The 27,019-nt window shown below is 50.9% G+C and overlaps 1 long non-coding RNA gene across 1 annotated transcript; it reads left to right on the forward strand.

Annotated features, from left to right (window-relative positions):
* The first annotated feature begins 1,460 nt into the window (after positions 1–1,460).
* LOC125329671 lies at positions 1,461–18,913 on the forward strand. The gene is made up of 3 exons (XR_007205232.1): positions 1,461–1,510; positions 4,994–4,997; positions 18,862–18,913. It is a non-coding gene; the product is annotated as an uncharacterized LOC125329671 (long non-coding RNA).
* Positions 18,914–27,019: the final 8,106 nt, after the last annotated feature.

The raw sequence follows: 27,019 nt of genomic DNA on the forward strand, positions 1-27,019 counted from the left end.
CCATTCCCAGCACTGCCCAGGCCACCACTGCCCCATGTCCCCGGGTGCCACAACCACAGGGCTTTGGAATCCCTCCAGGGATGGGGACTCCACCCCTGCCCTGGGCAGCCCTTTCCAGGAAGGAATTTTCCCAATATCCACTCTGAGCCTCTCCCGGCACAGCCTGAGGCTGTTTCTTGTCACAGAATCCCAGAAAGGTTTGGGTTGGAAGGGACCCCAAAGCCCACCCAGTGCCAGCCCTGCCATGGCAGGGACACCTCCCACTGTGCCAGGCTGCTCCCAGCCCCAATGTCCAGCCTGGCCTTGGGCACTGCCAGGGATCCAGGGGCAGCCCCAGCTGCTCTGGGCACCCTGTGCCAGGGCCTGCCCACCCTCCCAGGGAACAATTCCTGCCCAATCTCCCATCCAGCCCTGCCCTCTGGCACTGGGAAGCCATTCCCTGTGTCCTGTCCCTCCATGCCTTGTCCCCAGTCCCTCTCCAGCCTTCTCCCAAGCCTGGAGCTCGTTGTGCTTGGCTCTGATGTTCCAGTCTGTGCTCCCTACCCTGAGTTTCCAAGCCCAGCTCCCAGAGCTGTTCCTCTCCTGGCCCTCCATCCCACGGGACGTGGGATCAGCACATCTTCCATCCATGGGGCTCTTCCTTACCCTCAGGATGGGCTGGATCAGCTCCCATGGCCTCCCTGTGGTGCTGCTGGCTCTGTGGAGGCAGGGGGGGATGTTTGTGTGTGATTATGGCGTTGTTACTGCAACAATCCCGAAATCGCCGCGTGATATTTGCTTGCAACACAGGGTGTCATTCATGAGTTATACATAAATGGCAGCTTTACATATTTAAAAGGAACACGGACTGCTTCATATCTGAAGTATGGTTCCCAGGGGAGAACACCACCATTTGATCTATTTTTGATTAAAATGTAAAAATTAAAAATTAAATCAAATGGTAGTCGAATTCCTCGGGGAAAACATACTTCAGTTATGAAGTATTCCCCACAGTAACCTTGAGAATCTTACAGCTGTATTGTCTCATCTGTAGGTGGTCTTTTTATGTCTCACATAATTAAAATGAATTGCTGTTAGAGAACCCCTACTACTGCATACAGATTTATGAACCTGGAGGCACCTCCACTCCCAGACAAACAGGGACAGCCCCGGCTCCCTCTGCAGCTGTGCCGTGGCCAGGCAGCTTCTGGGAATCTGGGATTTGCTGGGAGTCTGGGCTTTAGTGGGGAGTGGTCCTTTCCCTGCCTCCAAAGGGTGAGCAGGGAGCAGGCTGTGAGGCCAGGCTGCATCCCCAGGAAAGAGTGGGGTCTGAGGAATGGGATGGGCAGGATCACTGAGGTTGGAAAAGCCCTCCCAGCCCATGGAGTCCAGCCTGTGACTGTTCCATCCCCACCTTGTCCCCAGCCCAGAGCCCTGAGTGCCACCTCCAGGAATTCCTTGGACACCTCCAGGGATGGGCACTCCAAACCTCCCTGGGCAGCCCCTGCCAAGGCCTGAGCACCCTTTCCATGTGGAAATTCCTGCTGCTGTCCACCCTGAGCCTGCCCTGGCCCAGCCTGAGGCCGTTCCCTCTCCTCCTGGCCCTGTTCCCTGGCAGCAGAGCCCGACCCCCCCGGCTGCCCCCTCCTGTCAGGGACTTGTGCAGAGCCACAAGGTCCCCCCTGAGCCTCCTTTGCTCCAGCCTGAGCCCCTTTCCAGCTCCCTCAGCCGCTCCTGGGGCTCCAGCCCCTTCCCAGCTCCGTTCCCTGCCCTGGACACGCTCCAGCCCCTCCAGGGCTCTCCTGGAGTGAGGACCCAGCGCTGGACTCAGCCCTCGAGGTCCCTGTGGTGGCACAGGGGACAATCCCTGCCCCGGTCCTGCTGCCACAGGACTCAGTGTCTCAAATATCCAAGGAGCCCTCGCTGCACTAAGCAATGGCTAAATGTCACCAGAACACGATTGTGAAATTGGATTTCCTAGGAAAATGTGCTCTACACAGTCTAATGCAACTTATTTCTAGCAAGCTGCTTTATCAGGCTGCCTTGGAATATGGGAATGTATATTTGATAAGATTAGAGAATCGTGGGGATCAGGAAAAATAAGACTCTAGACTTTGCATTCCCATTTTCACCCAGCTGAAGGACAAACATGTCATTTATTTTGTGTTTGGTTGTGATTCTCGTAGTCCTGTTAATGCACCCACAGCAGTGGCTTGTGACTGTGCATCCTGCTCAAGCTGTGACTAAAACTTCCCTAACAACATTTCCGTAAAAAAGAAGGGTATGGAAGCGAAATGCTGGGATTTATAGAGAAAAGAAAACAATTCTAGCAATAAAAGTATCAAGTCTAAGAGTTGCACAGTGCCTTGCAGAAGCATTTTGTAATAAGCAGCAGGAGCGTTCAAATTTCAGTGTAATACTTGAAAGAAAATGTCTCTGATCTTTGAGTTTCTTTGGAGAGGGGAGTTTTTAATGTATAATCAGACTAAAATCCTCCTGTAATTGCACAGTGAGAGGCCTGTGAAGTTTCGGGAAGGCTGCAGATGGAACACAGACCTACAGAAGCAGGAAGGTTTTTCCTGATCTATGGAGCAGCGCTGTGAAATCAGCCTGAGGTTTCCCCAGGTGCAGATTCCACGTGGGATCTCTCTCCACCAGCTGTGTTGTCACCTCGTGCTGGCCACTGATGGTTCTGGGCAGGCACCATGGTCACTGATTAATCAAATCGTATCAGGACTTGAACACCCACTTCCTGTTGTACTTCCCTCCCCTTTCCACTTGTTCCAAATCCAGCCGTGCTCAAAACTCCATCCAGCTCCTTGGGAAGCTTTTCCCCCTCAAACCATTAACATTTCCCTCTTAATTACACGGAATCCCAGACTAGTTTGGGCGGAAGGGACCTCAAAGCCCATCCAGTGCCACCCCTGCCATGGCAGGGACACCTCCCACTGTGCCAGGCTGCTCCCAGCCCCAATGTCCAGCCTGGCCTTGGGCACTGCCAGGGATCCAGGGGCAGCCACAGCTTGAATCCTAATTTGTGAATTAGCCCTTAATTAATAACGAGATGTCAACACACCTCTCCCTTTGTCAGTGGTGCCCTAAGCCAGGCTTGTCCATGCCCTGGGAATAACAAGACACAGGTGGAATGTGACTATTCCATTACAACCCCTCAGCAAGGCAGAGCACAGCTAAAATCACACAGCTGAAATCCTCCCTGAGCCTCCCAGATCCCCCCCCAAGTCCTCCCTCTGCTCATGAACACCTTCCTGAGCACCAGCCTTCACCCCCACCACCCTCATCTTCACGGGCACAAGGAGAGGGGCAGGAATCCATCTCCAATCCCTCAGCACTCACTACACACACAGGGCGCCGGTTTGTTTGAGTCTTGAACGTAAAAAAGCCTTTAAATAAAAGTTAAGTTCTCTGAACTCAACACCTCCAGCTGGAAAATCCCAGCAAGTGCCAGATGCTTCAGTTCCTGATTCAGTAGCTCAGCAAGGAAAGAGCTTGGGAAGCTTTTAAAATATGCATTTCTGAGCAAAGCTGAGAAGGAAAAGAATTCTGAGTAATTTTTAAAAGAGTCTGTAAGGAAAGGGAAATAGCTGGCTTGAGTTCTTTGGTGAAGAGAGGCTATTTCACTGAAGATTGGGTAATTTAGGGTAGTTAGTAAATAACTTTCCGAGTTTTCTGTCTGGATTTATGGCCAGGGTTACATCACTTGTGCTGAGCACCCTGTTGAAGTCGTTCCAGTTCTGGTAAAAGCTGAGTCACAAAATCCTGCCCTGTCCAGGCTTTGCTTTCTCAGTCCCTGTGAGCAGCAAATCACCTCCCCAGACCAGGGCAGTTACTTTAGGGAAGGGGAGGGAAGTTTTCCTCTGTCATTTCTCGACCCCAGTGCTGCTGTCTGTGCTGAAGAGCAGCGGGGTGGGTCGGGTTTAGTGCCAGCTCTTACAGCAAGGAATTTGGGGGTCTTATTGTTCCTACTTGGGATGAGGGAATGCTCCTGGAGCAGCCTTTGGATTAAGGACTTGATTTCCTTGGGGGGATCCTCCTGAGCCCTTGGTGCCCACTGAGGGCCTTGTCTGCACACCATGCTTGGAATAAAATCCTGGAATGGTTTGGGTGGAAAGGACCTCAAGGCTCATCCCGATCCACCCCTGCCATGGGCAGGGACACCTCCCACTGTCCCAGGCTGCTCCGAGCCCCAATGTCCAGCCTGGCCTTGGGCACTGCCAGGGATCCAGGGGCAGCCAAGTTTGTGTGCTGAAAATTCCTCCTTGGTGTGAGGGGTGGGAAATTGCTGCACCCAGAAATGGACAATGGGCTTTAAATAAAGCTCTGCTGGGTGAGAGGCTTGTTTTGAAAGGAGCAGAACAATGAGTTCATACAGTGGCAATTGTTCAGGGCACTGCCACAAATACAGCACCGGAGTGGAAAGGAATCAATATTTCCATGGGTTTATGCTGAAAATAGAAAATGTCTGGTTTTGCTATCACTACATCTTCAGTAATTCAGGTGTAGCAAAGTCTGAGCCTGAAGGGAAAGCCAGACAGCAAAGGTTGTGTGGAATTTATGGCCTTCAGCTGCAGGAGGGCAGGGATAGATGGATATTGGGAAGGAATTGTTCCCTGGGAGGGTGGGCAGGCCCTGGCACAGGGTGCCCAGAGCAGCTGGGGCTGCCCCTGGATCCCTGGCAGTGCCCAAGGCCAGGCTGGACATTGGGGCTGGGAGCAGCCTGGGACAGTGGGAGGTGTCCCTGCCCATGGCAGGGGGGTGAAGTGGATAATTCTTAAGGTCCCTCCCCACCCAAACCATTCTGGGACTTCACGAATTTCAGACTAACTGGGCCCAAGAAAAGGATCCATGTGGAGCTCCCCTCACGCTGTGATTGGGACTGACTCAAACACAAAACTTGGTTTCCTTCTAGGATAACACTGGCAGGTAAAGGGAGCTCTGTGGCTTTTCAGGTTTTGAGGAGCAGATGATTCAACAGCAGGATGAATAAATAATGAAGGAAAGTGAGATTATAAATTGTACTTCCTCATTTGAAAGGCCTCGTCTCCTGATTCATCATTATAAATGCGTTACAAACTTCGGGTCATTTACAAAATAATAGAGCACTTTAAGATTACCCTTAGCTTTATGTAAATGTAATTTTAATATTCTATCTTCATTAATTATCTAATCTTGGGAGCAAATAAACTCCTGACACAATTCTGTAGCTATTTTGCCAGCAGGATTTCCTTTGAAGTCGGCGGCGGTTGTAAGAGGAAGTGGATGACAGGACTGAGCCTCACCGGCACTTTTAGAAGAAAAGAAACTTAAACAGTAGCTGAAAATCCAGACTTCCTATGGGCACAGAGCTATTCCTGCACTGCCACATATTCATTAGTGCCAGAAAAGTGGCATTTTATTCCCGCTGCTCCTGTTCCAGAAGTGTGGAAGGGGTTTGCTCCCACCTCCTCACGGTCCTGCTCTCCTCCCTTTGCTCTCAGAGAAGAGCCTGGCCCTGAATGAAGACCCAGCGGGGTTCAGGGAGCTGCAGCTGAACCTGGTGTATCTCTGTAGCTCTAGTTTCTCTCTAAAGCAGGTTTATACCTCATCATTTTGGCAGGTGGTGCTGGGTAAGCTCTGCGGAGCAGCATGAGCAGGGCAGCATCACCACAGACATCACAGAATCCCGGAATGGTTTGTCTTGGAAGGGACTTTAAAGCCCATCCACTTCCAACCCCTGCCACGGACAGGGACACCTCCCACTGTCCCAGGCTGCTCCCAGCCCTGTCCATCCAAGCACTGATGCTATGGTGACAGCCTGGACCCAGAGAAGCCTGTTCAGGCTCCCACTGGTGTCCCTCCTCAGTGTCCCATCCCTATGGTAATGCAGGCAAATCAGCCTGGATGTTTTCCACCTTACTTTGAATTTCACCCAGCTCTACGCATATGAAAGCTCATATTAAAAGGGATTCATTAATAACTTATACTGAGTTTCTTCAGAGCAGAAAGAGCAAAATCGGTCCATGGGATAGGAAAGCGCCGGGTTCAGAATCCCCGCCCGGGGCCCAGGCAGCAGCGGGGCTGTAACTGCTCCCCTCAGAGCTCCTCAGCTGAGACAACAATTTCCAAGTGTGAGCTCTGGCATTCCACAACCACAGGGTACTCGTTCCATCCCCCAGCTCCCTGGCTGCTCTGTGCAAGGTAGGGATGGATATTCCAGCTTATCACTGTCGTTGATAATCCCATCCACGTCTTTCGATTATTTTAGTAATTACTTCTCATAAAAAGACTACTGAGTATGATTACAAATATGGCTTTGTTTTGATTGCCTGGTTTCCCGGCGAATAGCAGATGCCTGAATTCCTTGACTTTGTTTAACAATATAAATAATGTTCGCTGTGCTTTCCCGATGCCTGGCGCTGACCCCAGGAGTATAAACTTAATAACACAACACTCTAATAAACTCATCCGCAAACTGCTCAAAGTTCGCAAATTAAACCTTATTTGCATACAAAAAACACATCAAAAGAATATTAAGGGCCGAATTCTGTTCTTTTGATGATCTGCGGGCACCACTTGCACATCGCTGCTGCCGTCCCTGTGGCCAGCGGGGCGGGCAGGACCCGCAGCTCAGCCCATCCATCACCCGCCGTGCCCGGGGCTGGCAGGGCTGGGCAGGGGCTCCCCGGAGCTGCCTGCCCCCCAGATTCCCCACTGCTGCCTGTACCCGTCCCTGTGTGCCACACCGTGTGCCCTTGCTCCGTTCTTCCATCCCCAGTGCCAGTCTGAGCGCTCCTGACTGGAAGATGTGCGATGGCAGGAAGGAAATAACACTGTTTAAGGAATACACAGCTGGCCCAGAGCTGGTTGAGATGGCCACTCCTGTCAGCCTCCGGAGTGTCCTGGAGCAGTGTCCAGGGGGTCACTCCGTCCTGAGCCCACGAGGCACCACAGGGCTCCTGCTCCGCCGGCTGGAGAAGGCGGAGGGTGGATCCCGGGGCGGCTGGACGCGCATTCCCAGGCCGATTCCCGACGCCAGGCTGGTGCTCCACAACGAGTAACTCATCCCTGCCACCACAGGAAGGAGCTCCAGCACTGCTCGTGGAGCACGGCTCGGCTCTCCGGCTACCTGGGCTCCATCTGCCCGTCCAGCTCTCTCTCTCCCTCCGCTGTGCCGATCCCCTCCCCGCAGCCCGGCGCTCCGCGGAGCCGAGCTCCCTGCTGCCCTCGCCGCGAGGGGATGGATGGGCGGGATGCAGCTCAGGGAGGAACCTTGGCTGCTTCAAACCCTGCTCCTGCTGGGAACGCGGGGCTGGCACGGCTGCCCGCGAGTGTCTCAGCGTATCGCACTTCCAGGACTTGCAGTTCTGAGCGACTCCAAAGAAGACATAATGTTCTGTTTTATCCGCGGGGAGAGCTCCCGGAGTAACCTTTGCAGCGGCAGCAGCGAAAGATCGGCTCAGGTATTGATCAGCCCTTCAGAAATCCAGGGAGCGCTCCTGGCACCTGCTCCATCCACGCCTGGGGTGGTGCCGTGTGGATGAATCCTCAGTGGACAGCGCCAGCTGGGGGAGGAATTCCCTGTATCCACGGGAAAGGGAGCCGAGGGCCCGCTGGGGCAGCAGCAGCTGGATTGGAATCAGCTCCATGGGTTCCTTTGGCCACAGCAGTAACTCAGCTTCCCCTTCGTCAGTGGGAATATCCACGGGCAAATCATCCACGGAGCCCAGCCCAGCGGGCCAGGGGCCCCGAAACGCACCCAAAGCCCTCGTGGCAGCAGCTTGGCCAGAAGGACTTCTCAGGAGTGGAAGGGGATAAATTAACAATTCGTGGCTGCTCCGAGGGGTCTCCCTGTGCTTCCCCTCCCTGTTGCTCATGGTTTCACTGAATCCCAGAGTCCCAGGCTGGTTTGGGTGGGAAGGGACCTCAAAGCTCATCCAGTACCACCCCTGCCATGGGCAGGGACACCTCCCACTGTCCCAGGCTGCTCCAAGCCCTGCCCAAGCTGGATTTGGACACCTGTCTTTGCCCAAAGATGTGAGAGGATGAGATCTGCTAATTCTACGCAGCAGAAGGTCAGGGGGAGGCCCTGGGGCTGCCAGGTGGCTCAGGGGCTCCCACCCATTCCCAAATCCCTCTCCCTGAGCACACTCAAAGGCTGCCCCAGCCTCATGCCCCGCTGCCAAATATATTTAAGCATCTTTTTTCAGGTCTGTGTTGAACAAGAAGTGTTATCTCCAGGAAAAAGTGTCCCTTGGCTGCCTTCCAGTCACCTCCTGCCATAGCCTGATACCAGGAATTATAAAACACAGGCAACAGAAAAGGAATAAAAATACAGCAGATAAGTGGATTTTGGATAAAAATTAAATTAAATTAAATTAAATTATGTTCAGAAAATACACGAGTGGAAAACATGTAGTCTTCGGCCCTAATGTGTTACAAAGAGAATTTTGGTTCCAGGACACCCCCAAAGGAGAGAGACCTTTATTTAGGCAACTGAAAAAGCCCAAATGCAAAGCAAATTTAAAAATCAATTACTTAAACCAACGTTTCTCACTTTTTTGATTTAAATCATGATTAAAAGCAGTTCCTTGGCTGATTTCAATCAAACCACACAGTCTCTCTCTGCTGATCTCAAGCTGTTAAATAAGAAACAGAAAATCATCAATAACCCATCTGTGTCACAGATGAGGAGCAGCCCCGTGGGGACTGTTGCTCCCTGGTTCTCATATGGCAATCCCTGGATTTTTGAGGGATGGCAGGAGCCCAGAGGAACCCTCAAAAAGGAGTTTGTCCCCTCAGGTGTGTGAGAGGAGCCATAAGTGAGGGCTCCCACAGCTGGATGGTGACCCCAAAGAGAGACTAAAACACCCTTAAGAGGCACAGACAGCAATTATATTTCACAAGAATTTGTTTTCCTGAGGGTGCTATCCCTGCTTTGGGAAAATTCACCCAGGAATGAGGGACAGGGATGGGGAGACTGCACCTGCAGACAATGGGGATCAGCAGGTCAGGAAATAATTCAGGAAAAACCCTCTAAGATCATCGAGTCAAACCATTCCCAGCACTGCCAGGATGATAAAAGAAGCAGGGAAAAACTTGTCAGGGAGAGGAGGAAGAGCAGGAGAGCCCAGGGAGGGTGGGTGGGTGCCAGGGCTCGCTCGGAGCCGTCACGGAGCCGTTTCCCATGTTGGGGAAATTCCCTTCAGGCTGCAGCTCCCCAGTTGTCTAATTGTCCTTGATGTATTTTCTGTCCCCCAGGAACGCCATCCAGACCTCGCAGCTCCAGATGTCTGAATATTATGCAGGAAGCTGGTAAACAAATTCCTCCTATTTTTCCTGCTAGCAATTAGGAACGTAGGAAGAACACATTGCTGAGCAGGCGAGGGATCCACCACAGATATTTCATATGCATTTATGGCCACTTAACGCCTCTGGAAGGGTGATAAACACCGAGTATTGTAAATCTGTTTGATCGCCCCTTGTTGCTACAAAATCCGGAAAAAGTCAAAATAAGGGGAAAAAAAAACCCCAAACCAAATGTTGAAAGAGTTAAAACTGGGACAAATTAGTGATTACAACTCCTTCCACATTATCTATCAAGCTCTTGGGTGACAGAGCAGCTCTGCCACTTCCCCCCTAGCAGCTTTTTTAAGTGATTTCAACTTTTTACCCCAACTTTAGCTCGGGAGCAGGTCCCTGCCTGGCTCCCGTGCCTTCCCTCTCCATTAATTTCTCTGCCTGCTCCAGCAATCCTGCCCTAGGAGGGATGGCTTAGGTGGCTTCCGGAGTCTTTGGCAGCATTAATTGTTATGATTTTAGAGCCCCACGGGGTGCAGACTTTGAAAAGGAGAATTTGTTCCGAAGATTGGGAGGGAAATGAAAAAACCCAGCGCCGTGGTCGTGCAAAACCAGCACAGGGACAGAGCTGGGAAACCTGGAAAGGGAATTTCAGGGTTCCAGCTCACAGGGTGAATGAAGGGATGGTGCTCCTGGAAAGCACAAGCCACACGGGCACACGCTGGAATTCTACAAGTTGCAGAAGTTGGGGTGCAATTAAATGCATTTTGCTGTGGAAAGGAGCTTTATCTGGGCCAGCTGCTCTGATGTTATAAGTGCCATGGTGTTTTCTGGGAGAATTAAGTTTGTCTCTGTTTCAAACCAAGGACTGAGCTGCGATCTCTTTTCATGGCTAAAAACCCCGCTGCAGCATCTTCCCAGATAAAACAGCTGTGCCACAGTGCATTTCCCATCTTTTCAGGCTGGATTTTGGTCTTAGGACAGATCAATTGCTCTGAAGTAGAGGGAAAATCTTGAAGGAAATGGAGGCAGCTCCTTTGCAGCTTCAGGGGGTTTGGCTTGTGGCGCCTCAGTGGCCACCAGGGCACCTGTCTGAGAGTGCCAGTGGCCACCCAATGGCTCTGTCTGAGCATTCCCCCCACAGCCACCAGCTCCCGAGTCCTTGGCTCTGTGCCTGCTGTCCCTCATCCAGCGCAGCACACGAGGGAGCACTGCCCACCCCTTCTGGAGTCCCCCTGAGCTGCCGCCGTGCCCAGCCCCAGGGGCACCTGTGCGGGTGTGGCATCCACGCCCACCTGCCCCAGCATCCCAGGAACCCCAAGGCCTCCCCTGCCAGGAGCTGCAGAGGCGCTGCAGGTGCTGCAGGGCCCTTGCTGACCATGGAGATGATGCCATCACCCTCATCACCTCAGGGGATCTGACCTTCACTCTAAATCATGTCGTGCCCTGGTTTTGTGCATTTTCGTTCTCATAACTAAAGAAATTCTCCTTTTTGACACTTTTGCCCAAGCAACGAGTCCCAAGAACCAAGAACCAAGGCCACTGCAGCGTCAGCTCCGGCTCCATGGCTTTCCTGATCCCTTTATGATGGTTTATCCATCCTTTACATGTGTCATGGCCACAGTCCAAAGGCAAGTGCTGCACTTTGCAAAGCATATTTTCATCCCATTTTACATTTTTTCCCCTAAACAAAGGTGTTGGTGAGGCCCAGGCTGGCCCAGAGCATCCTGGCCTGGCCATGTTTGTTTTGGAGCCAGGCAGAAAGGCTTTGGTGCCACCTCTGCTTAAGGAAAGGATGCAGGAAACCCGAGCCAGGGCTTTTCAAGCCTTCTCAAATGAAGGTTTAAAATAGCCCCAGGACCTGGTGATCCCATGGTCGGTGACCACAGCAGCTGAGCTGCTCTTCTCAGACCAGAAGTGAGAGAGGAGCACGAGAATGAAGTCACTGAGCCAACTGATGTCTCCATCAAAGAGCACTCACAGGGTGCTCAGAACCTCCCGGTGTCCCCAAACCCCGGCTCTGCAAAGGGTATCTAAAAATCCCTTCCAAATTCATTATCCTTAAGCAGAAATAAACTGCAGCAGTGCAAAATAAGTGTCCATTTGCTGCTTTCATCCCCTCTCCTCTGGCTCAGGTGTGTGCGGAGCACAGACCTGTTGGAGGACTCAGATCGCTCCCGCTCCTCGCTGCGATGAAGGAATTAAATACAAAATCTTCTGTAGGAAGCAATTGTGAAGTGTGGAAGTTTCTAGTCAGGCAAATAAATTGGATTTAAGTATATTACAGTCATAATCTTTTTCTGCCTCTCTCCAGACAGCCTTTGTACATGGAGAAATGAGAATGTATTCTCAGACAAATCTTGACCTGAGGGAGAAGGCTGCGGGAATCTGGATTTTCAATAACATAAGACAATAAAGCTCAGACTTCTAACCTGCCGCAATATGGTAAAAGTATAAAGAGCTTAGCAACTAATAAAAGAAAAGGGTCTTCCAACTCATATTTGAAGATCTAGACCCCCAAAAGGACACTTCATAAAGATCATAATGGGTTAGTCAGTATCTAACAGATACCATGTACCTTGTTGACCAATTGTCTGACAGTTGTCTTCTGCAGGCCTGGATATTAATAAGCCTTGTGTTGATTTCCTTGGGGTATTTTGTCTTCGTAATTGTACATCTCCTTGTTGTGACACTGCAGCCTGCTATGTATTTATTTAATGCCATTCCTGTAGAAAAAAAAAATCAGTGTATGTATGCCATTGTTTCCCTCAGATGAGATGCACACACTGCAAATTTCCTCCCCCTCCGAGGTAGGAGAATCAAAGCCAGGCAGAGGGAGAGCTCCCGGACTTGGGGCAAAGAGGAAATCCAGATGTGTTTTCCCCTCAGGTGTGAATGTGTCTTACTCCCTGCATTACACAGGGAATACAAAGGGATTCAATTATCACCGCATTTTGATTTCTAATAATAACAAAAACTCCTTCTAGAAGGGATTCCATTAAATAATGTTTTGACGGATAACGCTGGTGTAAAGTAGCTGTCAGTCAGGCAGCGAGATCAAGGGGAAACAGATGCACGAGGCAGATCACAGGGAGGCTTAGGGAGTGAAAATGAAGCCTGGTACAAACTCCTCTCACTAACAAAACAAAGGCTGGCTGGGGCCTCATCCTGCTCCCAGCATTTGCTGGGCAACTGCTGAGTAAAATGCAAATATTTGGAGATTGCCTTCGAGAGAGGAGTTGCAGCTCTCGGCAGCTCCTCAGGTACAGGGTGTTTAAAGCACTCCGTGTTTGTCACACCGGGCACAGGGAGGAGAGGTGGCCTCCAGGCTCCCTGCTGGGGTTTTGGGCAACCCATCCCTCTTCCCTGCACCAGTCTCACCCCAGCTCATGGCCAGGACACCCTCACTGCCTGCAAGTCTGAAAATCCCAGATTTACCCAAGTACTGCGTTTCTCTGAACAAAACTCAGCCCCTGTTTGCTGCCTGGCCCCTCTTCCACGGCTTGGAGAAGCCCTGCCCTGCTCTGCAGCGAAATGGGAACTTCAGCCCATCATTCCATCATGGAATCCCAGACTGGTTTGGGTGGGAAGGGACCTTAAAGCCCACCCAGTGCCACCCCTGCCATGGCAGGGACACCTCCCACTGTCCCAGGCTGCTCCCAGCCCCAATGTCCAGCCTGACCTGGAACTTCAGGCATCTTCACTATCTTCACCTAAAAGTTTATCCTGTGATTAAGAATTTTCCTTTTGCTCCACGTCCTGCACATAATTCCACACAAATGCTTTGTCACAAGCCCCTTTCCTCCACTAACTCACCCTGGCTGTGCTGATCCGAATTTTCAGCCACCACGAGCCCCTCAGGGCCATTCCTGATGCTGCTGCCCTTCTCCTGAGGCTTTCCAAGTTCTACCTCCAATGTGGGATTCAAGAGATAAATGGAACCAGAGTGGAGGCAGCCTGCACTGGAAAAGACACGGGAGAGCACTAAGGGGAATATTAAGAGTATTTTGATTTATAGCTGCATCCAAAGTCACAGCAGAGTGTGATGTGAGCCTGATGCAGATGGGGCTGCTCCAATCCTGAGCCTGGCACATCTCAGGATAACATAAATTGTGGGAAATAAGAGAAATAAGAGATGTGTTTCAAGGCATTTGCTTAGGGGCCAGATTAAATTACAACTAATTACAGTCTTTAAAAATAAATCTCCAAACTTTCCATGCAAGATCTGAACGAGCTCATTGAAAACTTTGAACTATATTTAGAAGTCATTCAGCTTTTAAAAAATAGATTTTATTTTTTTCCATTGCTGGTCTTCTCCTGGAAACTGAGCCCAAAGTTTAATATGGGATTAAGAAAGAAAATACCCAGGCAGAAGATTCACTGCTTTTCCTTCTGGAAGGACTTGGGTCAGACATGGCAAATTCCAGCTCCTTCTCCCAAAACAACCCCTCCACCCCAGGGTGCTGTTCCAGGGTTAAGAGATGTCTTAACCTACTCTAAGGAAACCTTCAATTAAAGTGTTTTAACTTAAATTTTTCAAGTTTCTAGGTAAAATTTCATCTGGGGAGGAAAAATAACAAAACCAGTAAAAGTTTCTTGGAGGAAGAAATGAAGTGAGGAAGGGATCTGATTCACCCTCTCCATATTCCTCCAGCACCTTCCCCACCAGTGCTATGGGTAAAAATACAAATACAAATAGGAGGAAATTAGGGGGGTTTATTTTGCAGTGCTGCACGCATGGGAAAGGGCTGCAAATTATGGGATAAGGCAGAGGAATTATCCAGCCAGAGAATCCCAACAAAAACTGCTTAATGACTGTGCAAGAATCTCAAGGAAAATGGGAAATGCTCCTTTTTAAATGGATTATTAATACACAGTGAACTAAAGCTCAAGGCATTGCCAGTGCTTGAGGAAGGGTCAATAAAACCGCATTTTTTGGATACCTGATGTCAGGAATCTTTTCCTTTAAGCATCCAGGATTAGTGGCAGGAGGATGCTCTGCCCTGGAACCCCAGCAAGGACAGCACATGGCCTTGGGCTCCAGGGAGCTGCTTTTTCATTTGGTTTTTTTTTAAGCCCCCAGACAGAGTTACAAGATAAGAGAAGTGGAACTAAACTTAACGAGCAGCTAATTTTATCCTTTGTTTTGCCTGATAAACATCAGCTCGAAAAGTCAGAGCTGAAAACTGCAGCCACCCTTGGGAAGGAAATAACACGGTATATTTATAGTAAATATTCCTATTTTAGTCATTTTACACCAAACTCTGGCTGAAAAGTTTGGCTTCGTTCCCCCACTTCACCTGAAATTGTTTAAATAAATAAATTTCCATCAACACATTTTGCTGAACAAACACTAAAAGGGGTTTATTTAGCCCCCAAAACTCATTTGGACACAAGAGCTCCTGAGCAGCCACCCCTCTCTGGGAAGCAGGACTGGGCACACACAGGTTTTCCAGAATAAATGTATTGAAACATGTATTTTAATGCCACAAAAGTGCTGGAAATGAACAAAATTCTGCACAAGAATTTCACTCGTGGAGCCTGGGATATGATCAAACCTCCTGTGATGGAACTAGGCAGAATTTGGGGAAAATGTCCCATCCCTGGCAGTGCCCAAGGCCAGGCTGGACACTGGGGCTGGGAGCAGCCTGGGACAGTGGGAGGTGTCCCTGCCATGGCAGGGGTGGCACTGGATGGGCTTTAAGGTCCTTCCCAGCCCAAAACAGTCTGGGATTCTAAAAAAATGCTGAATCCTCATCCCCTCCAACCCACCAGCAACTCCATGCAAAGCAGCAACAAGCACACTCCAACGCCCAATATTTATCATTTATAAATTTATATTTATATTTATCATTTATTACAATATTTATCACTGTATTTATCCTTTATATTAGGCACTGTGCTGCAGCAGGAGCACTGCTCCTGCAGCCTGTCCATCATCTCTGCCGTTGTTTCATTGACCTACAACTTTCACATCTCTATTTTCAACCTGAGATTTAACCTGGGACCCAAACCCAGGGTTCGCTGTCCCTCTGAGGATGCCAAACCCCACAGAGGTGCTGCAGTGGCAAAGGAACTGTCACATCCCCTTTTCCTTCTGCATCCCAGCACCAAAGTTGCAGCTGGAACCAAGTGCAGGGATTTGTGGTCCAGCAGCTAAAAACCCTTGCTGGAGGAGACAGAGGGAAGCAGCCTAATGCGCTCTTGCCATGTGGTAATTTTCCAGATAAATGGACAGTTGCTTCAGCAGCTTCCCCGTTGAAGGTCAATGATCCATATAATACGGGCAATTACGGAAGTATTTCCATTGCAGACTCGGTGACAAATTTTCAGTGCAAGACAACAGAGAAACTGGAGCAGCAGCACCAGGATGAGGGGACAAGGCTTGGGATCCCACAGCCCAGCTCCTGTCCGGGGTTTGCTGGGGGAATCAGCTCATTCTCCCCAGCTCACCTGGTAATTCTGTCCCCATTTGCTCCCATTTGGGCATTCCTTAATCCTCTCTTAATACTGAAACCAAGCTACCACCTCCTGGCTTTCACACACCCACATTTCCTGCCTTCCTGGTCAAAGTTCAGCACTTGGCTATTTTACAAAGATTCTCTAGGGCTGAAGGAAAGGGAAACGATATCAAATAAGGGAGAACTCCTCAGCAATTTGAAAACTTGTGCTCCCAGCAGAGGCACAAACACAACCACTTTTAATTGCACTCCGAAGCAGGGCAGAAGGCATTTCTGGGGAGTGTGTACTGCTGATGTTCTGACCAGCTGCACCCAGAGCTGGCTGGAATCACGGCTCGTGGTTTAGTCATTGGATGAACATTCCCAGCAAAACGTGGATTGGAATAAATAATTGTTTTGTGTAATGAGCTGTGCATGAGGGCTCTGGTGACATGACCTGAGGGAACAGCAGGAAGTGGTGCCAGGGGAGGTTTAGGTTGGATATCAAGGAAAGGTTCTTCCCCCAGAGGCTGCTGGGCACTGCCCAGGCTCCCCAGGGAATGGGCACGGCCCCGAGGCTGCCAGAGCTCCAGGAGCGTTGGGACAGCGCTGCCAGGGATGCCCAGGGTGGGGCTGTTGGGGTGTCTGGGCAGGGCCAGGGGCTGGACTCAATCCTTGTGGATCCCTTCCCACTCAAGACACTCTGTGGTTCCATGAAATGACCACTGGCACCGTGGCATGGGTTGTTTCAGCATCCCTTGCACTCACAAAAAGCACAGACCTCCCTGCCCAGCGTCACAAACCCGCCAGGAGCAATCAATAATAACCTCAGAAAAGATTTCCGAGCAGCACCAGCAGCTCCAGCTCAGAGCTTGTAAAGCAAAGAGGTTCCTGCAGCTTCAGCACCTGCTTCTAAACCACCTCCACGCACCAAAATGTAAAACACACGGGTGCCCTCAGCCAGGCAGGGGCTGCACGAGTTTAACGATAAACACATAAGACCCTGAAAGACTTTTGTGATTTCTGAGGGGAATACATTAAACCTGTGGTAGTGCTTCCCTTGTGGATTGTACTTCTGTTTCAGTTTCAGTTTACTGCAGCTTTTACCCATCATGTAAGAGACAGAACTGCCATTTCATTCCACCAAAATGAACGGGAAACATCCGTAAAGAGCAGCCTTAATGGTGGAAGAATTCACCAGGGACAGCCTTTGGAGTTGTTCAAGAACCTATTTCAAAATTTAAGCAGATTTTGCTAAAAAAGGAAAGAGAGAAGAAAGACAGTTGAAATGCAGGATTTTGACCTTCATGTAGGAAATGAAAGGATGTTTGCAGGGCTACCAGCGGCAGAGCCATCCCTCCTCCCTCCCCACCAGCAGGAACACTCTGAAGGAGCCAGGACAGAGGCTGGCTTGTGCAAATAAGTGATTTTGGATGGGAATAATTAATAAAGGGGGTGGGTTTGGACATCATGTGAGGTCAGTGGCTCATTTAGGAAACGTGTTGATAACCCACAGCCATGGAAGAGCTGGATGGCTCTTGAATCACAGACTGGTTTGGGTTGGAAAGGACCTTTAGGACCATCCTGTCCAACCCCCTGCCACAAACAGGGACACTTCCCACTAGACCAGGTTGTCCAGATCTCGCAGGATTCCCACCAGCTTGTGTTTCTCAAGATCAGTAGGGCTGGGACAGTCCAAGGGCTGAGCACCTCAGCTTCCTCCACCCTCAGGTCCCTCCTGCCCGCCAGCCCCAGATTTAAGCGTGCAGGAAAGAGTTCTCCCTACATCACCCCAAATAATTAATGAGTTACATATTTTTAGACATCAGCAGGAATTTCCCCATGGAAAGGGTGCTCAGGCCTTGGCAGGGGCTACCCAGGGAGGTTTGGAGTGCCCATCCCTGGAGGTGTCCAAGGAATTCCTGGAGGTGGCACTCAGTGACAAGGTGGGGATCAGTCACAGCTTGGACTCGATGGTCTGGGAGGGCTTTTCCAACCTCAGGGCTTCTGGAATTCTACCCAGCTGCCTTCTTGGAAGTATCACTGGGCTCCTGAGGCTCTTCCATGACATACAGTTAAATATGTGATGTCTAATCCAGCAGAATCAGGAAGCTGAATGTTTGGCAGACCTGTCATCAGGAGAACACTTGGAATTGCATTAATTCCCAAGCTTAACATGTTTTAGAATCACTGATTGACCACTGACCTCTCACTGCTGTGCAGAGCAGCTACAGCCAGCAAGTCCTGCGTGTGTGCTCCAAACTTTTCAGGAAGCCACATCCCAGACAAAGACACGGAAAGGATAAATTCAGTGTCTTTAAGGTGAGCTGAGGCTGCTCATGGAGCTCAGCACCCTGGGTTTCCCTGTCCTGAGCAGCAGCTTTTTGGACAAACACTCTGTACACAAAAACTCCTCCCCTAAAGTATCCCCAGACCTCTTTGCCCTTGTAAAGATTCTGTAACTCCATGCTGGTTCAGAAATTGCAGAAAAGTTGCCTCTGTTGTGATTAATTGTCCCCACAGTTTCTTGTGAAAATTTTCGAAGTTCCAGCTGGTCACACAGGGTTTGGTTCACAAAAGTGTCACACATTATTAGATTTTCTGATGAAACGGGCTCTTTTGTGATTCAGAAAGCCTCTGCTCCTCCAGACAACTGGCATCCTCTTTATTATTCACCCCAGAGAGGAGGCAGCCAAACTGGAGTGCACTCAGATGGAAAGAGGCATTCCCAATCAGAAATGCAGATGGAGCATCGCTTGTGCAGTGTAAACAAAACAGCACCGACGTTTGGGAATCAGCTGAAAGGACTGGCAGGGGTTGGGTGGGGTTTGCTGCCCTCATCATCACCCCGAGAGCGAAAGCTCAGCGCTGCCCCACCCACAGGATGTGATGCCAGGGAAGATCCGGGCTCTGAATCCTGCTCTGTTTTGGATCTTGTCATGTTTAACTGGTGATAAATGCAGGTTAAGGGAAGCAGAAACATCACTGAGGCTGGAAAAGATCTCCAGGATCCCCAAGTCCAAGCTGTGCCCCATCCCCACCTTGTCCCCAGCCCAGAGCACTGAGTGCCACCTCCAGGCCTTCCTTGGAAACCTCCAGGGGTGAGGACTCCACCACCCTTCCAATGCCTGACCACCCTTTCCGTGAGAAATTCCTGCTGATGTCCAACGTGACCCTCCCCTGGTGCATCCTGAGGCCATGAACAGGAGGGAGGATGCAGCACTGCCCACACCTCTACTGCCCCTGCACAGAATCACCGAGGGGTTGGGCTGCAAGGGACTCTGGAAATCATCTGCTCCAAGCCCTGCCAAAGCAGGTTCACCACGAGCAGGCTGCACAGGATCAAACCCAGGCGGGTTCTGATCATCCCCAGGGAAGGAGACTCCACAACCTCTGTACCAGGACTTGTCTTCACAGCCCTCCACTGAGCCCTCTCCAGTTGTTCCTTTTCTGTCTTGACCTGGGACATGGAAACAAAAACCCAAGCCCACAATGAAGCCATAACACAAGATCCTGAAGTCTTCTGGAGGAACACCCACACGTGCAGACAGGGATGATCCAAGTGATGGAGTCCTCATGCCAAGACACTCAGGAGGGCCTCACACCAGCAGCTGGACGGGAGCTGAGCTCAGCCAGGGGGGAAGGGCAGCTCAGGGAACTGCGTGGGCGGGACCTCAAAGCTCATCTTGTTCCTACACAAGGGGCCAGAAGAGCCGCACGTGGATGGGGCTGGCAGATGCCAATGGAGTCCCACCCAAACCTGCCTGTGCCAACCCACCAAGCTGTGGAGCTAAAGTAATTCATTCCACAACATCAGGCTGCTGGAAATGGTCGGAGATGTTAAGCTGTGCATGAACTGGGGCACACAGTCCTAACCTTATACTCCAGCCATGGTTTCTGACCTCTCACCAGTCAGGAAAAAATTGTGTTTCCATGAAGGATCCAGCCCAGTAAAAACTGGAGCGTTGAGGATTACAAGGAAAGAAAGCAAACAGAAACACTGCAGTTGTGTAGATCCAAGGTGTATCTGCCTGCTGGACACCACCTGCAATTCCAGCTCCTTCCGGTCTCAAAGTCAAGATAAAAAAAGCCAAAAAAAAGGTTTAAAAAGTGCGAAAGAGCTTTCATGGGTAGAAGAGTCATCATGTTCAGGGGACATTTCTTCAGGATGGACTGCTGAAGTTCAGGGGAGAATGATCCACATGGGGTTAGCACCTCAGAAATTCCCAATGCAACACCTCATGTCTCACACCACTCAGGTTGTTTATCCACAGCAACACAAGATTTGAGGGTAAAAACTACATTTTCCACTATTTCCACCTGCCAAGGGATCCCTGTCCAAAGCACAAGCGCTTACTGGTGTCTAAACTTCCAGAAGCACAGTTGTTCCTGAGGATACTAATAAATAATCCAAGTCTCCTCATCTCCTGCTGCCTGTTTTCCAACCCCCCCCCCTCACTTTGCATTATGCAAAACAGCAAAATATTATCATCCTTATAGCATCCTCCTTGAAAGGCAGGCGCTTCAAATATCATAAAGGAGTATTGTCATAATGAGGTTAATGACAATAGGGTTTCCAATATCAAAGAGCCAACACGCAGCTGCTTTATAGTGTGGAGTGATACAGCACAGAGCTCCGTAATGAGGGGAGAGAGTTTTTGGGTTACGCATTTTAATGAGTTGGTAATAAGCAAACGGCGACGAGAGCGGTGATTTGCATTTCACAGCCATTCCGATGGAACTCTCCGAGAGCACTCCCTGCATGGAGGGGGAGCACGAGCCCAACTTCAGGAGGATTTACACTGGGAACGTGCACAGGAGATTATGGGCGTTTAGAGACAAAAGTGCTCGGGAATTCGCTCGGGGAGGGAAAGCTGAGGGGAGGAATGCAATACCTGGGCCTGCTGACCTGTGGAATAAGTAGGAAAAACCACCACGTGTTTCATATCCCTTACTCCTCGCTTGTGTCTCAGTTTGCACCTTGGAGTAGTGAAGCACATCAGGGAGGGTGGGCAGGCCCTGGCACAGGGTGCCCAGAGCAGCTGGGGCTGCCCCTGGATCCCTGGCAGTGCCCAAGGCCAGGCTGGACATTGGGGCTGGGAGCAGCCTGGCACAGTGGAGGTGTCCCTGCCATGGCAGGGCTGGCACTGAATGGGCTTTGGGGTCCCTTCCCACCCAAACCAGTCTGGGATTCTGGGATCTGGTGCAGCAGAAGTTGGGCTGCCGAGGGCTGAGGCCTGTGGTGAGCTCGCAGCATCCCCTGCTCGTTGCAGCTCACTCAATCCAGAGCTGTACCTTAAGAACAATGCATTCCTCCATTAATGTTCCTTATGGGAGACATAATCAGCTTCATTAGGAGTCATTATTATGGAAAAACCCTGGAAAAAGTATCATGTACAGGGAGGCAGCATGATCAATTAAAAACCTAGAATACGCTACTAATATTGACAGATGTTTACAGGAACCACCGTGGGAGGTCTGGCAGCTCCCACAGGCACAGCCCACCCTGTGCCCAACAGCCTTTTTGGGGGCAGCCAGGGCCACCACAGAGCTGGCACAGCAAGGTGTGCCCTTAAAGTGAGCAGCACAAATAGGGGTGCCACCACCAGAAGGTCACAGTGAGCACGTCCAGAGATGTCCCAGCACAGGAGATGCTGTGTCCCCATCCCTGCACCCTCACTGCCACCCCTCCAGCCACAGAGCTCTCACAGCAAACTGTGCAGGAAGATTTGTCTGAAGCCAAAAAAAAGTTAACTGTTGCAGTCAAAAGCAAAACATTTTGAACTGATAATCACGATTTTGTGATGGGTTCATTTGGGTGATTCAAAGCCTCAAACCAACAACCAACAGTGCCCTTTGCTGTCCCTGCAGCCCAAATTTGTTATGGAACAGCACAGAATGGGCAGGATGGGGTGGATGCACCTTTCAAAGCCACACAACTTCTGCCAGCAAAGGCCACGCCCAGCAGAGATGCCCAGGAGAGCCCCTGGGACAGTCCCTGCCCAGCAGCAGGACAGGCACAGCCCTGGCCAATGCCAAGAGCCCCTGGAAGGGTGCAGCATGCCCAGGGCTTGGGGCCTTTGTGACTGGGAGCAGCTTTTTGATGCTCCAGGTCAAACACAGCCCAAGCTCCAGTGGCACCACCCCCTTTCCTGGGACTGAGCATCCTCGCCCTTAAGGCCCAGGAAATTACAGCCTCTGCTTGGTGAGATGATATTTTTAAGCCTCTACAAACAAGGGCTTGATCTTCCTAAGCAGTTTGGATCCTCTCTGCCACACACACTCACAGCAGCAGCTGACTGGGCTTGGGGGCTGTATCTGGCACAGCAGAGCAGGAATTGGGATGGGCAGGAATTCAGGCTGTGGTAGCCACTAAAAGCTTTTCCCATGGCATCTCTGGGGGTGAGAGCTGAGAGCTGTAATTCAGCAGGACTAATACATCAGCGCTGTGCAGTCGATAGCATTGATTTTGGTGGGACCAGCGTTTCGCTCAGTTGCAAAGAGTTGTTCCAGGAAGAGCTGGGTAACGGGGAGAGCTCCAGGAACGCCGGAGCCAAGAGTTCCCAGGGAAGGCTTTCCCATGGGGAACCCAGTGGTGCCAAAATTACAGGGACCAGGGAGAAGCGTTGCTCCTTTTTAAGCACACCCCATCATTAGCCCCACAGGAATTCTCCCTACAGTCCCGAGGAAAAAAGGCACAGGGACCACAGAGGTCACCTCAGTGCCCAGTTTAACACCCACAGCTGGAAGAAAGGCCTTGCACTGGGAGCAGCTGATTTATGATTTAAAAGAAGGAAAACAAAGCACACAGTAATGTGGAGCTTCAGAAGGAAGCAGAGTCTAAGGAAAGGGGTTTTTTATGTTGTTTTCTTATAAAAATCATGTGGCAGCTGGACCAGGGCAGTGATTGTCCCTCTGTACTTGGCAATGGTGAGGCCACACCTTCAATGCTGTGTCCAGCTCTGGGTCCCTCAGGACAAGAAGGACATTGAGGGACTGGAGCATGTCCAGGGCAGGGAACGGAGCTGGGAAGGGGCTGGAGAGTTCCTGAGGGAGCTGGGAAGGGGCTGGAGCCCCAGGAGCGGCTGAGGGAGCTGGAAAGGGGCTCAGGCTGGAGCAAAGGAGGCTCAGGGGGGACCTTGTGGCTCTGCACAAGTCCCTGACAGGAGGGGGCAGCCGGGGGGGTCGGGCTCTGCTGGCAGGGAACAGGGACAGGAGGAGAGGGAACGGCCTCAGGCTGGGCCAGGGCAGGCTCAGGGTGGGCAGCAGCAGGAATTTCCCCATGGAAAAGGTTGTCAAGGATTGGCAGGGGCTGCCCAGGGAGGTTTGGAGTGCCCACCCCTGGAGGTGTTCAAGGAATTCCTGGAGGTGGCACTCAGGGCTCTGGGCTGGGGACAAGGTGGGGATGGGGCACAGGGTGGACTTGATGGTCCTGGAGGGCTTTTCCAACCTCAGGGATCCTGAGATTCTGAGGCTCCACAGCCCAGGGGCAGCTGCAAGTTCAGGCCCTCCCCTGCTGCCACACAGAGACCCAGCTCTGCTTCCTCCCTGCAAACCTGAATTTGAGCACAACCACCCTGAGCCCACCCCAAGGGCCCCCTCAGCCCCGGGGCCACTCCCAGCCTGAGCAGCAGAAGGCTCCAGTTGCCATTGAGCCTTCCCAGAGCCCTCAGGTCCATGATCAAATCAAGATATACAGTCATTTACATCAGCAAGCTGTAATCTCTTTTAAATAAAGAATTATTGCTTCCTCCTTCAGCAAGCACTTGGGTGAGCTGGGCTGGCTCTTCCTGAAGCACTGTGATATCCCAGCAGGGACTGGCAGTGTTAAAAGCACGGGGTACAGTCAAGAAAATGCTCAAGGAGGGCATGGAACACCAGGGCAGGTCGTGCAGGTGCTCCCCACAGTGCCTTTAATCCTCTTTTCCATCAATCCCATCACAGCCTGGTGGGATCCTTGCTCCTGCAAGACATCCACCGAGTTCAGCGAGTCCCAGTAAAATCTGTAACCCTGCACAGGGACAACTACCATTCCCAGGCCCTGCAAAAATAGCAATCCTAGTCAGGAAAAGGGGAATACCGAGTGCTCTGTGTCCCATGGCAGGCTGCAGGCGTAACCTTTCGAGCTGTGTGTCCAGCCCACTGTGGGTATTATTGTCCCTGGGCCTTTGGCTCAGGGCAGGCTCGGGGTGCCAGCAGCTCTGAGGGAGCCCTCGCTAAGCCCACTGTCCACACAGGCTTAAAAATAGTCCAGGGGAACAACTGGTGCCTGTGCTGGCAGGGAGGGGAATGGGGGAGAGTCAGAGCTCAGCCGGGCTGGGAGCAGCACCCGGGGCTCAGGTGAACGATCCCAGAGTGGTTTGGGTGGGAAGGGACCCCAAAGCCCACCCAGTGCCAGCCCTGCCATGGCAGGGACACCTCCCACTGTCCCAGGCTGCTCCCAGCCCCAATGTCCAGCCTGGCCTTGGGCACTGCCAGGGATCCAGGGGCAGCCCCAGCTGCTCTGGGCACCCTGTGCCAGGGCCTGCCCACCCTCCCAGGGAAAGATTTCCTCCTTACATCTGATCTAAATCTCCCCTCTGGAAGTTTGAGAAGTTTAAACGCTTTCACTGAGGACTTGCAGAGCTGAGAGCTTTCAGGGAAGCAGCCGGTAGATGGCAGGGCTGCAAAGCCTGATAACATCCCTGATAACATCCCTGATAACATCCCCGAGAACATCCCCGAGAACATCCCCCGGCTCGCTCCGGCAGCACGAGGAGACAGAAAGAGCCTGTAAACACCAAAGTTTTCATCCCTCAGCTGCCCTAACAGGATCTGCTGGGGCATCCGCAGAGAGATCTCGAAGCCTGACGGCTGGAGGATTACAATTAGCACCCCAAACCACCCGGATCAGGGAGATCCAGTCAAGTCTAAGCTGATTTTCAAAAGCAAATCAAGTGGAGCTTGTGAAAGTGCAGATAATTTCTCTGCAGTGATATCTGGCTCATTTCAGGCATCAGACAATTTATGGCATTGCCATCAACACGTGTGTGGGATGGTAAAGAAAGCCCATGCCAGTGCCTGCTTCCAATCCCACAGAAAATAAATATCCTTTTCCCTACTTTCATTAACTTTTCAGTAAAATAAATCCAGTATTTTTCCCCCCACTGGTCATGCACCTTCTTCACAGTGTGGATCCCACCTTAATGCCCAAAATACCACTTTTAGACACTACAGGAATTTTAAATATCACCTCACAGGAGGAATAATCAGAGCTGCCCACTCCTGGCTGGGCAGCACCAGGTGATGCTCCTGAGTGCAAGGGAAGGACCCATCCCACATCAGCGGTGGCTGAGGACACACATGCACTCAGGGATTTCTCTCCTGAGGGTTTCAGGACATGGCTTCACTCCGCCAGCAGCTCTACTAATTGTACTTTTATATCAGGCAGTTTTAAGAGCTTTAGGGAAATCTTATTTTGAATTTAGTGGTGTTTCTAATGCTACTCTAAGTCAATACAGATGATTTCTGTATCAACTCGTTTCGTCTCAGCACGGTGATTTTTAAATTTTGGATTATTTTAAATTTGGATAATTTTGGGGTATTATTAATTTGTACTATTGTCCTCCACTGTTGCCAGTTCCTGAGTGAAAGCAGCTCCTTTTCCCCTCTTTCCAGAAGGATCTGCAGCAGGGGTTGCTCAGAGCTCAGCCAGGGCTGGAGTGTCCCGGGCTGCTGGTTTGGGGTCTCTGCACTGCTGGGCTCTGCCAGAAAACACCCACAATGGGCAGTTTGGGTTTCTTACAAAGCCCAGAAAAGATATTTCTTGACTTTGGCCTCATCTGCATGGAATTAGAGACCTAAGTTGGCATCCCCGAGGGATTCCAGCTGTACCGAGCAGATACTGACCCGGCCTTGTGGGCACGGCCTGGCACAGGCCCTGCAGAGCACTGCCATGGGGTGCTCTCCCCACAGCGCTGCTCCAGGCATGGCACCCCCCAAACCAGCCTCGGGAAGAAATTCCCCACCTTTTTCTTTAAGTATTTATGAGGAAAAAAGCAGCAGCAAATTGCTTCCTGATTCCCCTGCTTCCCTTACCTTTTTTGTGCATTAATCCACATTGAACCTCTGGATTTTGGCAGCTGTGCCAGGGCTGGACAGCCCTTTTGGGGAAGAAATTTTCCCAATATCCAACCTGAGCCTCCCCTGGTGCAACTTGAGGCCATTTCTTCTTGTCCTGTCTTGGGAAAGAGACCAAACCCCACCCAGACCCTCCTTGCAGGGAGTTTTAGAGGGCAAGAAGGTCCCTTCTGATCCTCCTTGGTGGGTCCCAGCTGGGCTGGTGGCTCCTGGGCTGGGATTCCTGTGTGCCAACCTTGTGCTCAGGACACTGAGGGGGCACATGGAGAGTCCCCTTAAATTGATAAATACAGTAATTTTAATTTTGATTGAAAGTTCCTTCTAAGCTGGCACCTCATCTGTCCAAGCTCGGGCACTTGGAAGCTCTTCTGGTTTGTGCTTGGATCCAAAATCCATGACGAATTCATTCAGCAGCAGATCCCACTGGCCAGGGCAGTCAGAGTACAATGTCCAGCACCAAACAGTGAAGATCTGATCCAGAAAATAAGGAGGAAATCGCATCAGTAGGAATCATTAATTGCTGGGAAAAACTTACCGAGACTTGCTGTGCACTCTCCATAACTCACCTTTTTAATATCAATATTATAAGTTGTGCCCACATCCAGAGAGGGTTTGGTGAAGCCCTCAGGCTGTGTCATTCCAGGGATCGGGTGTGGTGGGCTCAGTGTTTTATAGGGACTCACTGAAGCGACCCCAAAGCCCGTGGAAACGGCAGCTCCCAGGACTGAAGCATTAAAAGGAAGTGTGCTGTTACGTGTAACAAGTGATTATCTGGCACTTAAACAGGAAATCGGATGCTCCTTGCAGTGCCGAACGTGAGGAGAAGGAGTGAGGTAATGGGCGAGGTGAGAGGTGGTTAATGCCGGAATGTTCCCCTGTGCGCCACTGGCGGGACCATTCTGGAATATTGCATACAATTCCTGGCATATCCATACAGGAAAATGGCTCATATGTAATGCTCATGGAAATGTGGCATGAGGGAGTAAAGGATCACTGCCTGCTCCCGTCTGAGAGGTGATAAATACCCAGGGAGGGGGGGGTTTGTGCAGGTGATCAGACTTGACATAATTGTGAGTGGTGGGATTACCCGGGATTCCGGGCCTTACCCGGATTTACAGGAGCTGCAGTGTCTGAGGGAGCTCTCAGCTTCCAGGGAAACAAATACATAATTACTGGCCTTGCTGAAT

Source organism: Corvus hawaiiensis, chromosome 8 (genome assembly GCF_020740725.1).
Source record: "Corvus hawaiiensis isolate bCorHaw1 chromosome 8, bCorHaw1.pri.cur, whole genome shotgun sequence".
Taxonomy (NCBI): Eukaryota; Metazoa; Chordata; class Aves; order Passeriformes; family Corvidae; genus Corvus; species Corvus hawaiiensis.